This window comes from Mustela erminea, chromosome 15, assembly GCF_009829155.1.
Source record: "Mustela erminea isolate mMusErm1 chromosome 15, mMusErm1.Pri, whole genome shotgun sequence".
In the NCBI taxonomy this organism is placed as follows: domain Eukaryota; kingdom Metazoa; phylum Chordata; class Mammalia; order Carnivora; family Mustelidae; genus Mustela; species Mustela erminea.
Window position 1 is genome coordinate 84,410,538 of NC_045628.1, and position 10,896 is coordinate 84,421,433.

General features: G+C 39.0%; 1 non-coding gene across 1 annotated transcript; it reads right to left on the bottom strand.

Annotated features, from left to right (window-relative positions):
* Positions 1 to 1,217: 1,217 nt before the first annotated feature.
* On the bottom strand, positions 1,218 to 1,324 carry LOC116574696. The gene has a single exon (XR_004279445.1). It is a non-coding gene; the product is annotated as a U6 spliceosomal RNA (small nuclear RNA).
* Positions 1,325 to 10,896: the final 9,572 nt, after the last annotated feature.

Here is a 10,896-nt window from a genome sequence, read left to right on the forward strand (position 1 = left end):
TGAGCAGGGAGCCTGATGTGGGGCTTCATACCAGGTCCCTGGGATCATGACCTGAGCCAAAGGCAGATGCTTAACCAACTGAGCCACCCAGGTGCCCTGGCATCTGTCATCTTGATACCTTAATACTTGCCCTCCACTTGATTCCTGCCATCTTTTCATTGGACACTTGATGTCACATAGCTATATTCTGTTGTTACTGGCACGTTTTGCCTTACCACTGGACATTGGGTTTTAGGCACCATGAACCATTTCTAACCATCCATTCATTTTCCTCCATCCGTAATCAGAGTCCCCAATGGGAACACGAGCTAACTGGCTTTAGGTCAATATATCTTGTTCTGAGAGCTCAGAGACAGGGTATCTGCTCCCTCTGAGCTTCCTTCTTCTGATTTTGGGATTTTCCTAAAATGGGAAGGGTGTTTAGATCTTAGACAGCCAGAAGTGACTAATGTCCATGACATCTCCCTTTTTTTTTTTTTTTTTTTTTTTTTGCCCTCCTGACTTGCATATTATGCCCCAGGCTATACTTCATTTCTTTCAAGACACTGGAAAGTATCATGATCTCTCTCACCTCTAGGCCTTTACACAGCTGTTTTGTTTTTTTCTTTTTCTTTTTCTTTTTTTAAAATATTTTATTTATTTATCTGAGAGAGAGAAAGAGAGACAGAGCATGAGCAAGGGTAAGGGCAGAGGAAGAGGGAGTAGCAGGGTCCTCACTGAGCAGGGAGCCAAACATGGGGCTTGATCCCAGGCCCCTGAGTTCATGACTTGAGCTGAAGGCAGATGTTTAACTGACTGAGCCACCCGGGCACCCGTTTTTGTTTTGTTTTGTTTTGTTTTCTAAAATGGACTTTCTACAGTCCTCTTAACCCGAGCCACCCTTTTTTCCAGGATGCCTTTCTTAATCCTGGTGTATTAGTTTGCTAGGGCTGCCAAAACAAAATACCCCAGCCCAAGTGGTTCAAACAACAGAAATTTATTTTCTCAGAGTTCTGGATGTTGGAAGTCCATGATCAAGGCATCAGCAGGGTTTGTTTCTGCTGGGTCTCTCTCCTTCGTTTGCAGCAGTGCCTCCTTGCTGCTGCTTCCTATGGTTGTCCCTCTGCACATGGCACCCCTGTGTGTCTTAATACCTTCTTGTAAGGACACCAGTCAGATTAGACTAAGACCCATCTTAATGCACTTGTTTTAATCTAATAACCCCCCCTTTTTTAAAAAAAAAAAAGGATCGATTCATGAATTTGCATGTCAACCTTGGGCAGGGGCCATGCTAATCTTCTCTGTATCATTCCGATTTTAGTATATGTGTTGCTGAAGTGAGCACTAACCAAATACTCTCACATTCTGAGATACTAGGGGTCAGGGCTTCAACTTAGGAATTTGCAGGGGACACAGTTCAGACCCTAACAGCTGGTTAAGGTTAGGCCCTGTGTATGCCTGTATGTTGATCTTCCACTATGAGTGCACATAACACAGTTTTATAATTTACTACCTATGTGTAAAAGTTTGCCCAAGTCTACCTCATACATCTGAGCACCCTTGGATTTCCACCCCAGTACAACAAAACTTTTTTTATCTGATAAAAGACAATTGGGGCACTGTGCAACCTTTCACCTATTCTTCCCAGAAAAATACCATGAAATGCCGTCATTGCTTGTGGAATATTTAAAATTACCATGATTCTTTTCTACCTTGAAAGTTAAAAGCAAATTAGCCTTGAAAATGCAGGTGAAATTTTTTCCCTTCATTTTTCCAATAACAGACCAGTTCTTTCCTAAGGTTAATGACCCGTCCAGTCAAACACATTATCCCTTTCAAATTTAGTAGGAAGATAATCACCAGTCAGTACTTTGAAACTATGATCATGGAAGTTCCAGATCCTGTTGATCTTTTGTTTGTGTGACACAGTGGCAAGCTATACTCCTACCTGGATGTTCTATCAGGGGCTCACTTTGTGTTGAAAAGTGCAAGAAAGAGTGAGTAGGCTCAATTTTACATATTCTGCATCAAATGTACTGCACTTTCTCCCTTTAGAGACACTTAAATGAGGAAAAACACCTTTTTTTCCCCCCAACTGGCACCAATCAAGTCTGGAGAAATCATCCTTATGGACTTTGGGAAGGATCTTTAGATGCTAAACTGTAGATAGACCCTGTACTCACAGTTTAAATAGATATCACACTTTGTTCTGGGACTTGTAAGATTTCTTACTTGTGAGTTACAAATTAACTTTAGCCTCCTGATAATTCCAATTTGTTCTAAAATAAATGGACATTGGACTGTAAATTACCAAATGAAAGAGTCCCATTCCATTCACAACATAAACACTATAGTCATTAGCAAGTTGAAATTAATATGTAATACACAAGAGGCAGGAGGTATTTCAAGTTGTACCCACACTATCACATGCCTCAAGGGTAGCATCTGAAATAAACAAAGCACAGTTTAACCCAAGATTCTAATTTATAACTAGGGAGTGCTCATTAAAGTCCAACCATAAATTTCATAGTATATTCTTTGCCAAAGAAGAATTAGCCCAATGACTGAACATTATCATGATTTATGACTTTTCAAGTTTGAAAAGGCAAGCTCTTGGTCTTCTAAAGGTAAAGTAAACCAACTCAAAGGCACATATAAAAATAACATGAATGAGGGGCGCCTGGGTGGCTCAGTGGGTTAAGCATCTGCTTTCAGCTCAAATCATGATTTCAGGGTCCTGGGCTCCTTGAGCCCAGGTCTAGCTTCCTGCTCAGTAGGAAATCTGGTTCTCCCTTCCTCTGCCCCTCCCCCCACTCTGCATGCCTGGTGCTCTTTCTTTCTCTCAAATAAATAAATAATAAATAACATCTTAAAAAAATAAAATTGATGACATTGGCTACATATCATACTAGTATGCTAGTCATATAGGCAGTACAAAGCACTTGGTTGCTTTTGCCTCTTTCCCTTTTGATTTCCTCTCTCTCATCCTGGATCATTGTTTCCACTTTAAATCTAGCTCTAAAATCTTATTACTACCCAAAATTCGTAATGTATACAACAAAAAAAGAGCCTGATAATTGAGTTGATTGGTGTAAATCTTTAGAATTATCCATATTTTATCATAACTTTTCAATTTTCTTTTGGATTTTTTCATCCAAAATTGAGTTTTTCAGTTAAAAAAAAAAGCATTACTTAACTGGAGATTTTAGAGGGATATGTAACAGTTGTGTCAAGTTTAACACTTTCTAGGTATAAGCACAAACTCAGTTTCTATTCTTATTAATTTTGCCATGATTTTGCAGGTATTTACTCCATCTGCAGTCAAACCCCTCCATTTCCTGGATCTCACCTGCCTTTCTAACATTATTTTCTTCTGTTAAGGAGAAATAATGATTCTGGAAGCAAAGATGAAGTACTGAGGGAAGGTTTACTGTCAAACAAGGAACCTGATCCAGATCAAAAGTTGGACACCAGGGATGAGACTCTGTGACCTGGGTCTCAGGAAAGCAGAGTGTCTAAGGTCTGCAAATATCCAGGCTCTTTGGTTAGACATTCTGAAAGCATATTTCTGTGTTTTGTCAGAAGGCAGTCTCTCCTATGGGTGGGAGGGGCTTGTATTAGGGTAGTGGAGCCTCAGTTGTCCTTGCTGATTCAGAATTATGGAATCCCAGCTGTCATTATAAAAGAAATCAAGTCTGCATTGCCTCCTACCCCTCAGGTGATATCATCATCATCATCACTGATAGTACGATTATAAGCTTCAGGCAGTGGGGGCCATGTCTTGTATTTCTTGGCATTCTCCATGGATGTGTAGAATAAATTTTATTTTGGTCTTAGCTTTTTCAACTATAAAAAGAATATTGGAAGGTTTTTAGAAATACTCAAAAAATTTTACTTGTAAGGGATTGCAGACAACTTCAACAAAATTTCTGGACCTGAACATTCTTTAAGCCAATCCATAAAGCTTGCTTATACTGAGTCCAAACTACATGTAGTAATTCAAGTTCAGTTATATTGATTATAATAGCACTAGCCATAACATCAGTGATTTATAATTATTATATAATATTTGTTAATAATATAATTATGTGTAAGAATTACATAACCACATAGGATGGTTATATAATTATAATACCAATGATTTATATCATGTAATTTTATGATATAAAATTAATCAATTTAATAATTAAAGCATATTTATGCTTAGTCCAAATTATATTTAATAATTTGACATCTTTCCTCCAAATTTATCCCCATCTTACCAGAAAGTCTACGACTCGGGTAATCTTCTTTTAGCATAGAGTTGCGCCCTATTCTTTTTATCACAAGGTTAAGAAAACAGAAGATAAAGACTATGACTTCTTTTCATAAGCAAAAATACTATTTTTTTAAAGATTTTATTTATTTATTTGACAGAGAGATCACAAGTAGGCAGAGAGGCAGGCAGAGAGAGAGGGAGAAGCAGGCTCCCCGCCAAGCAGAGAGCCCAATGCAGGGCCCTATCCCAGAACCCCGGGACCATGACCTGAGCTGAAGGCAGAGGCCCAACCAACTGAGCCACCCAGGTGCCCCCAAAATACTATTTTTAATCTTAATTTGAAAGGGAAGTACCAAAAAAAGGTAAAGGTAATTCAGTATTTTTTCGGCTTACTGCTTGGTTTCTGCAAAATTTCATGGACCTCTGTCCTTCTCAGATACACTGTACTTCTCAAATACATTATGCCAGGAGTATGCAGGAAACTGATGAATTTTTTTTTGAAGCATCAATTTTACTAGAATATGTTTTGGGGGAAAGTATATATAATTGAAATTGGTAAAGAAATTCAAATATTTATTATTTTTATTGAGGTATAATTGCAAAATATTATATAGTTGGCCCTTAAACAACATGTGTTTGAACTGTGCAGGTCCACTTATAAGTGGATTTTTTCAATAAAGTACAATACAGTACTGTAAATGTATTTTCTCTTTCTTCTTATATTTTTTATCGGTGGGTAGGGGCAGAGGGAGAGAGAGAATCTTAAGTAAGCTCTATGCCTGGCATGAAGCCTGATTCAGGGCTCGATTTCACAATCTTGAGATCATGACCCGAGCCCAAATCAAGAATCAGACACTTAACTGACTGAGTCACCCAAGGCACCCCTATTTTCTCTTTCTTATGATTTTCTTTTTTTTTTTTTAAGATTTTATTTATTTATTTGACAGGCAGAGATTACAAGTAGGCAGAGAGGTAGGCAGAGAGAGAGAGGAGGAAGCAGGCTCCCTGCTGAGCAGAGAGCCCTATGCGGGGCTCGATCCCAGGACTCTGGGATCATGACCTGAGCTGAAGGCAGAGGCTTTAACACACTGAGCCACCCAGGCGCCCCTCTTATGATTTTCTTAATAGCATTTTCTTTTCTGTAGCTTATTTATTATAAGAGTATGTATATGATACATATACTTTCCAAAATATGTAGCTAATTGACTTTATATTATTAGTATGCTTCCAGTCAACAGTAGGCTGTTAGTAGCAGGGAGCCTGCTTTAGGGCTCCATCCCAGGACCCCAGAATCAGGACCTGAGCCTAAGGCAGAAGCTTAAATGACTGAGACACCCAGCAGCCCCAAAATCAGATTGTTTCTTTGCTATTGAGTTGTATGAGTTCTTTGTATATTTTGGCTATTAACCCCTTCAGATATATCATTTACAAATATTTTCTCCCATTCAGGAGGTTGCCTTTTTATTTCGTTAATATTTTCCTTTGTTGTGCAGAAGCATTTTAGTTTGACGTAGTTTCTTTTTGCCTTTCTTGTCTTTGTTTTTGGTGTCAAATCCAGAAGATCATCACCAAGATGTATGTCAAGGAGCTTACGAGCTCTGTTTAGAATTTTAGAATTGCTTGTTCTAGTTCTGTGAAAAATGTCATTGGAATTTTGAAAAGAATTACATTAAATCTGTCAATTGCTTTGGGTGGTATGGACATTTTAACAATGTTAATTTTTCCAATCCATGAACATGAAATATCTTTCCATTTATTTGTGTCTTCCTATATTTCTTTCATCAATGTCTTAAAGTTTTCTGTGTACCGTGTACACCTCCCTGGTTAAGTTTATTCTTAGACATTTTTTTTTGGTGCAATTATAAATGGAATTGTTCTCTTAATTTCTCTTTCTGATAGTTTGTTATTACTGTACAGAAGCCCAACTGATTTCTGTATAACTTGCAACTTCACTGAATTCTTTTAATCTTTTATTAGTTCTAACATTTTTTTGATAGTCATTACAGTTTTCTATAAATAGTATCAAGTCATCTGCAAATAGTGACAGGTTTACTTCTTCCTTCCAATTTGGATGCCTTTTTTTTTTCTTTTTCTTGCATAATTGCCCTGACTTTCCAATACTATATTGAATAAAAGCAACAAGAGTGGGTAAGCTTGTCTTGTTCCTGATCTTAAGAGAAAGAATGCTTTTCACCGTTAAGTATAATGATATCTGTGGGCTTGTCACATATGGCCTTTATTATGTTAAAGTACTTTCCTACTATACCTGCTTTATTGAGAGTTTTTATTATAAATTGCTGGTAAGTTTCATCAAATGCTTTTTCTGCAGCTAGTGAGATAGTCATATGATTTTATGCTTCATTTTGTTATGTTGTGTGGAATGTTGATTGATTGAATTATCTTTGCAACTCTGGAATAAATTCCACCTGATTATGTTGTATGGTCCTTTATATATATATTATTGAATTTAGTTTGCTAATATTGTTGAAGATTAGGGGATCCCTGTTCATCAGAAATATTGGCCTGCAGTTTTTCTTGTGGCATCCTTGTCTGGTTTTGGTATCAGGGTAATGTTATCTTTGTAAAATGATTTTGGGAGTGCTCTCCAATTTTTTTTTTTTTTGGAAGAGTTTGAAAAGGATTGGTTTTGGGTGCCTGGTGGCTCAGTTGGTTAAGCATTTGGCTCAGGTCACAGTCCCAGGGTCCTGGGATGGAATACCGTGTTGAGCTCCCTGCTCAGTGAGGAGTCTGCTTCTCCCCCTCTCTCTGCCCCTCCCTCCGCTCATGCATGCTCTCTCTAAAAAAAATAAATAGGATCTTTAAAAAAATTTTAAAACCCATAAAACAAAAAAAAGGGATTGGTTTTCAATCTTCTTTGATTGATGTTTTTGTTGTGGTTACCATAAGACTTATATTTAGCAACTTAAATATATATATGTTTATATTTATATATGAGTTTAAGTTGATAACAATTTTGAATGCAATCTATAAGTTAATTTTGAATGCAATCTATAATTTTGAATGCAAAAATTAAAAAAAATTTTTTTTAATAATATCTGAACCTAAGTTGAGACTTGAACTCACTACCCTGAGATCAAGAGTACACAAGCTCTTGCAACTGAGCCAGCCAGCCATCCCTCTGCATGGTGGTGCAAAAAACATTTTACATGTTTTTATCTTGTATGTCCCTTAACTAATTATTATAGCTACAGTTATTTGTTACTATTTTTGTCTATTAACCTTCATACTAACTTTATAGTTGAATAATCTACTACCTTCATGAATATTTGCCTTTACTTGTGAGAATTATACTTTCATATGCTTTTTTATTACTTATTAGTGCTTTTTCTCTTCAGCTTAAAGAAGTCCCTTTAGGGACGCCTGGGTGGCTCAGTTGGTTGGACGGCTGCCTTCGGCTCAGGTCATGGTCTCGGAGTTCCGGGATCGAGTCCCGCATCAGGCTCCCAGCTCCATGGGGAGCCTGCTTCTCCCTCTGACCTTCTCCTCGCTCATGCTCTCTCACTGTCTCTCTCTCAAATAAATAAATAAAATATTTAAAAAAAAAAAAAAAAAAAAAAAAGAAGTCCCTTTAATATTTCTTATAAGGCCAGTTTAGTGTTGATTAATTCCTTTAGGCTTTGTATGTATGGAAAAGTCTTTATCTCTCCTTCAATTCTGAATGACAATGTTATCACATTGAGTATTCTTGTTGGGAAATTTTTTTTCTTTTAACACTCTGAACATATTGTGCCACCATTTTCTGGCCTGCAAATTTCTGCTGAAAAATTTGCTGAAAGTCTTATGGGGGCTCACTTGTGTTTAAGAAGTTTTTCTTTCACTGCTTTCAAGATTCTCTCCTTGCTTTTAACTTCTGACATTTTAATCATATTGTGCCTTGGTGTGGGTCTCTTTGAGTTCCTCTTATTTAGAGTTATCTGGGCTTTTTAGATCTGAATATCTGTTTCTTTCCCCAAGTAAGGAAGTTTTCAGCCATTATTTCTTTCAAGAAGCTTTATCCCCCTTTCTCTCTCCTCTGCTTCTGGAACTCCTACAATGTGAGTGTCGTCTGCTTGATGTCTCATTAGTCCCTTATACTATTTTTACTTTTTTTTTCATTCTTTTTTCTTTTTGCTGCTTTGATTGGGTGGGACTTTGAGTTACTGCTCCTTTATTCTACTGTTGAAGCCCCCTAGTGTATTTTTTTGGTTCTGCTACTGTATTCTTCAGTTCTGTGACTTCCATTTGGAACTTTCTTCTATTTTCTTTCTCTTCGGTGTGAAGTTCTTACTGCATTAGGACTATTATTTTGAACTCTTTATCAAGTAAAGTTCTTGTCTCTTTTTTCATTAATTTTTTTTCTGACATTTTATCTTTTTCTTCCTTTGGGACATATTTCTGTGTTTCTTCATTTTGCTTGACTTTATGCATTGGTTTCTATGAATTAGTTGAAACAACCACATCTTTCAGTCTTGATAGGTTGGGTTTGTGTAGGAACTGAACCTTGTTCAACCCTGCCCTTTTTGATCTTGGTTGCCTCTCAAACCTTTGTGATTGCCCAAGAAGTCTATTATATTTTTAACAGCTCAGTACTTCAGGGTGTGCAGAGACCAGTCAGTGTCCCCACAGTGGTGGGGGATCCCAGTCAGCATATAGATTCAGGCTGATTGGATACCAGATGCTCAGGCAACAGCTTTTAGAGAATACAAGTATATATGGTTCTGTGGGACTGCACGCATAAGCCTGGCTGACTTTCAGAGCCAGCTGATCTGGGGGTGTCTCCTCGGTGGCAGTTGCAAAAATTAGGATTCTGGAAGACTATATCAGCAATTTCCTGGGAGGTATCAGTGAGCTGTGCAGAGAGAGAGTGCAACAATGGTGCCCCCTGACCTATGTTCCCCACGAGTGCCTTTGTGGCCTCTAGATGTACACCAAACCTGAAACCTGCCCCTAAGTTCAAGGCCTCATGACTAGCAAGTAGTTTCCTTTTCACAGAAAGCCTAGGGTTATGTTTCAGTTGCTGTCTATCCAGATCCCTGGGACAAGGCTGCCAAGAATTGTGTCTCTGATTGTTAAACACCCATGGGACTCAGGAAAGGAAAGCCCCCTGGTCACCAGTGCCAGGCTATTGAGGTGTATCCCTGGGATGGCAGCCACAAAAACTAGGGCACCAGGTATAAAAACTGGGCTACTGGTTGTGTATAAGAGATTCCCTCTGAGAGATGCCGGGGCACGGCAGAGGGACAACATGAAGAAAGGGCCCACTCTCTAGGGTCTCAAGAAAGGTTACAGACAGCCCTTAAATGTGTGTTTAATTAGACACCTACCCCTCAGCTTAGCAGGCCACTTTCACAGAAAGATGGAGCTCCTGGCACTGTTTCTCACTGTGCCCGGGGGTGGTAGCTGTTTAAAATGTCTTTCCCTGTGGGTTAAAGTCCTGTGGAACCTGATAGTATAAACCCACCAAAGGCTGATGATATAGCGGTGGCAGTCATAAAAATCAGGGCACCAGACAAAGGTACAGACTCTTTTCTGGAATGCCAGTGAGCTGAAGAGAGGCAGATGGAGAGTGCAAAGATTATGCTCACTGGCCGTTCCTCCCCAACAGCCCCTCTGTAGGATCCTGTAAGTGTGTCAAACCAAAAGCTTGCCCCGCCTCCAGGAGAAGCGAATAGACCTCTTCCTCAGAAAACCTGGTATGTTTCTGTCTGTTATCTGTGAAGTGCCATGAACTGTTCCCCTAATTGTAGTGGTCCTGTGGGACCCATGAGCACAAGACCCCCTTGGTCTCCAGAACCAGGCGATCAGGGGCTATCCCCTGGGTGGCAGGTATTAAAAACTAGGTCATCACATGTAAAGACAGGAGCCCCTGACATGTGTAGAAGCTCTACTCTGGGAGACTCTGGTGGTCTGGAATGTGGCAAGGGAGACTGTGAGCATGGCATCTACTGAGAAAAGGGGGGGAAAGAAAAAAAAAGAGGAAGAAGAAGAAAGAATAAAAAGAAAGAAAGTAAAGGTGCCTGCCAGAATTTGCAAAGCGGAGGGACAATGTGCAAGATGGTGCCCACCAGCCTCCACCCCTCAAGAGTATCCCAGCAGACCGCTGTTCCTCAGACTGATGTTTTACAATGAAATAAGTCTCTTTCACATAGAATCTGGGCACTTTTCAAAGGACTGCTTTTGTGCTGGGCCCAGGGAGGGGTGAATCTGCAGGTGAGCTCCGTAAGAGCTGCACCTTTGGGGCACCTGAGTGGCTCAGCTGGTTAAGCAACTGCCTTCGGCTAGGTTATGAACCCCAAGTCCTACGATCAAGTCCCTCATCAGGCTCCCAGCTCTGTGGGGAGTCTGCTTCTCCCTCTGACCTTCTACCCTCTCATGCTCTCTCTTACTCTTTCTCAAATAAATAAGTAAATAAAATCTTAAAAAAAAAAAAAGAGCTGCACCTCAGTTCCCACAGCCCTGTGTATCTCATGGGGAAAGGCCCCATTTGTCTTCATGGCCAGATGTTTTGGAAATTCATCCCTGAGGTGCTGGTTTTATTTTATTTGTATTTTATTTTAATTTAATTCTATTTATTTTTATTTTATTTATTTACTTCTTCCAAATTTTTATTTAAATTCAAGTTAGTTAACACATAGTGTAGTATTGGTTTCAGGAGTAGA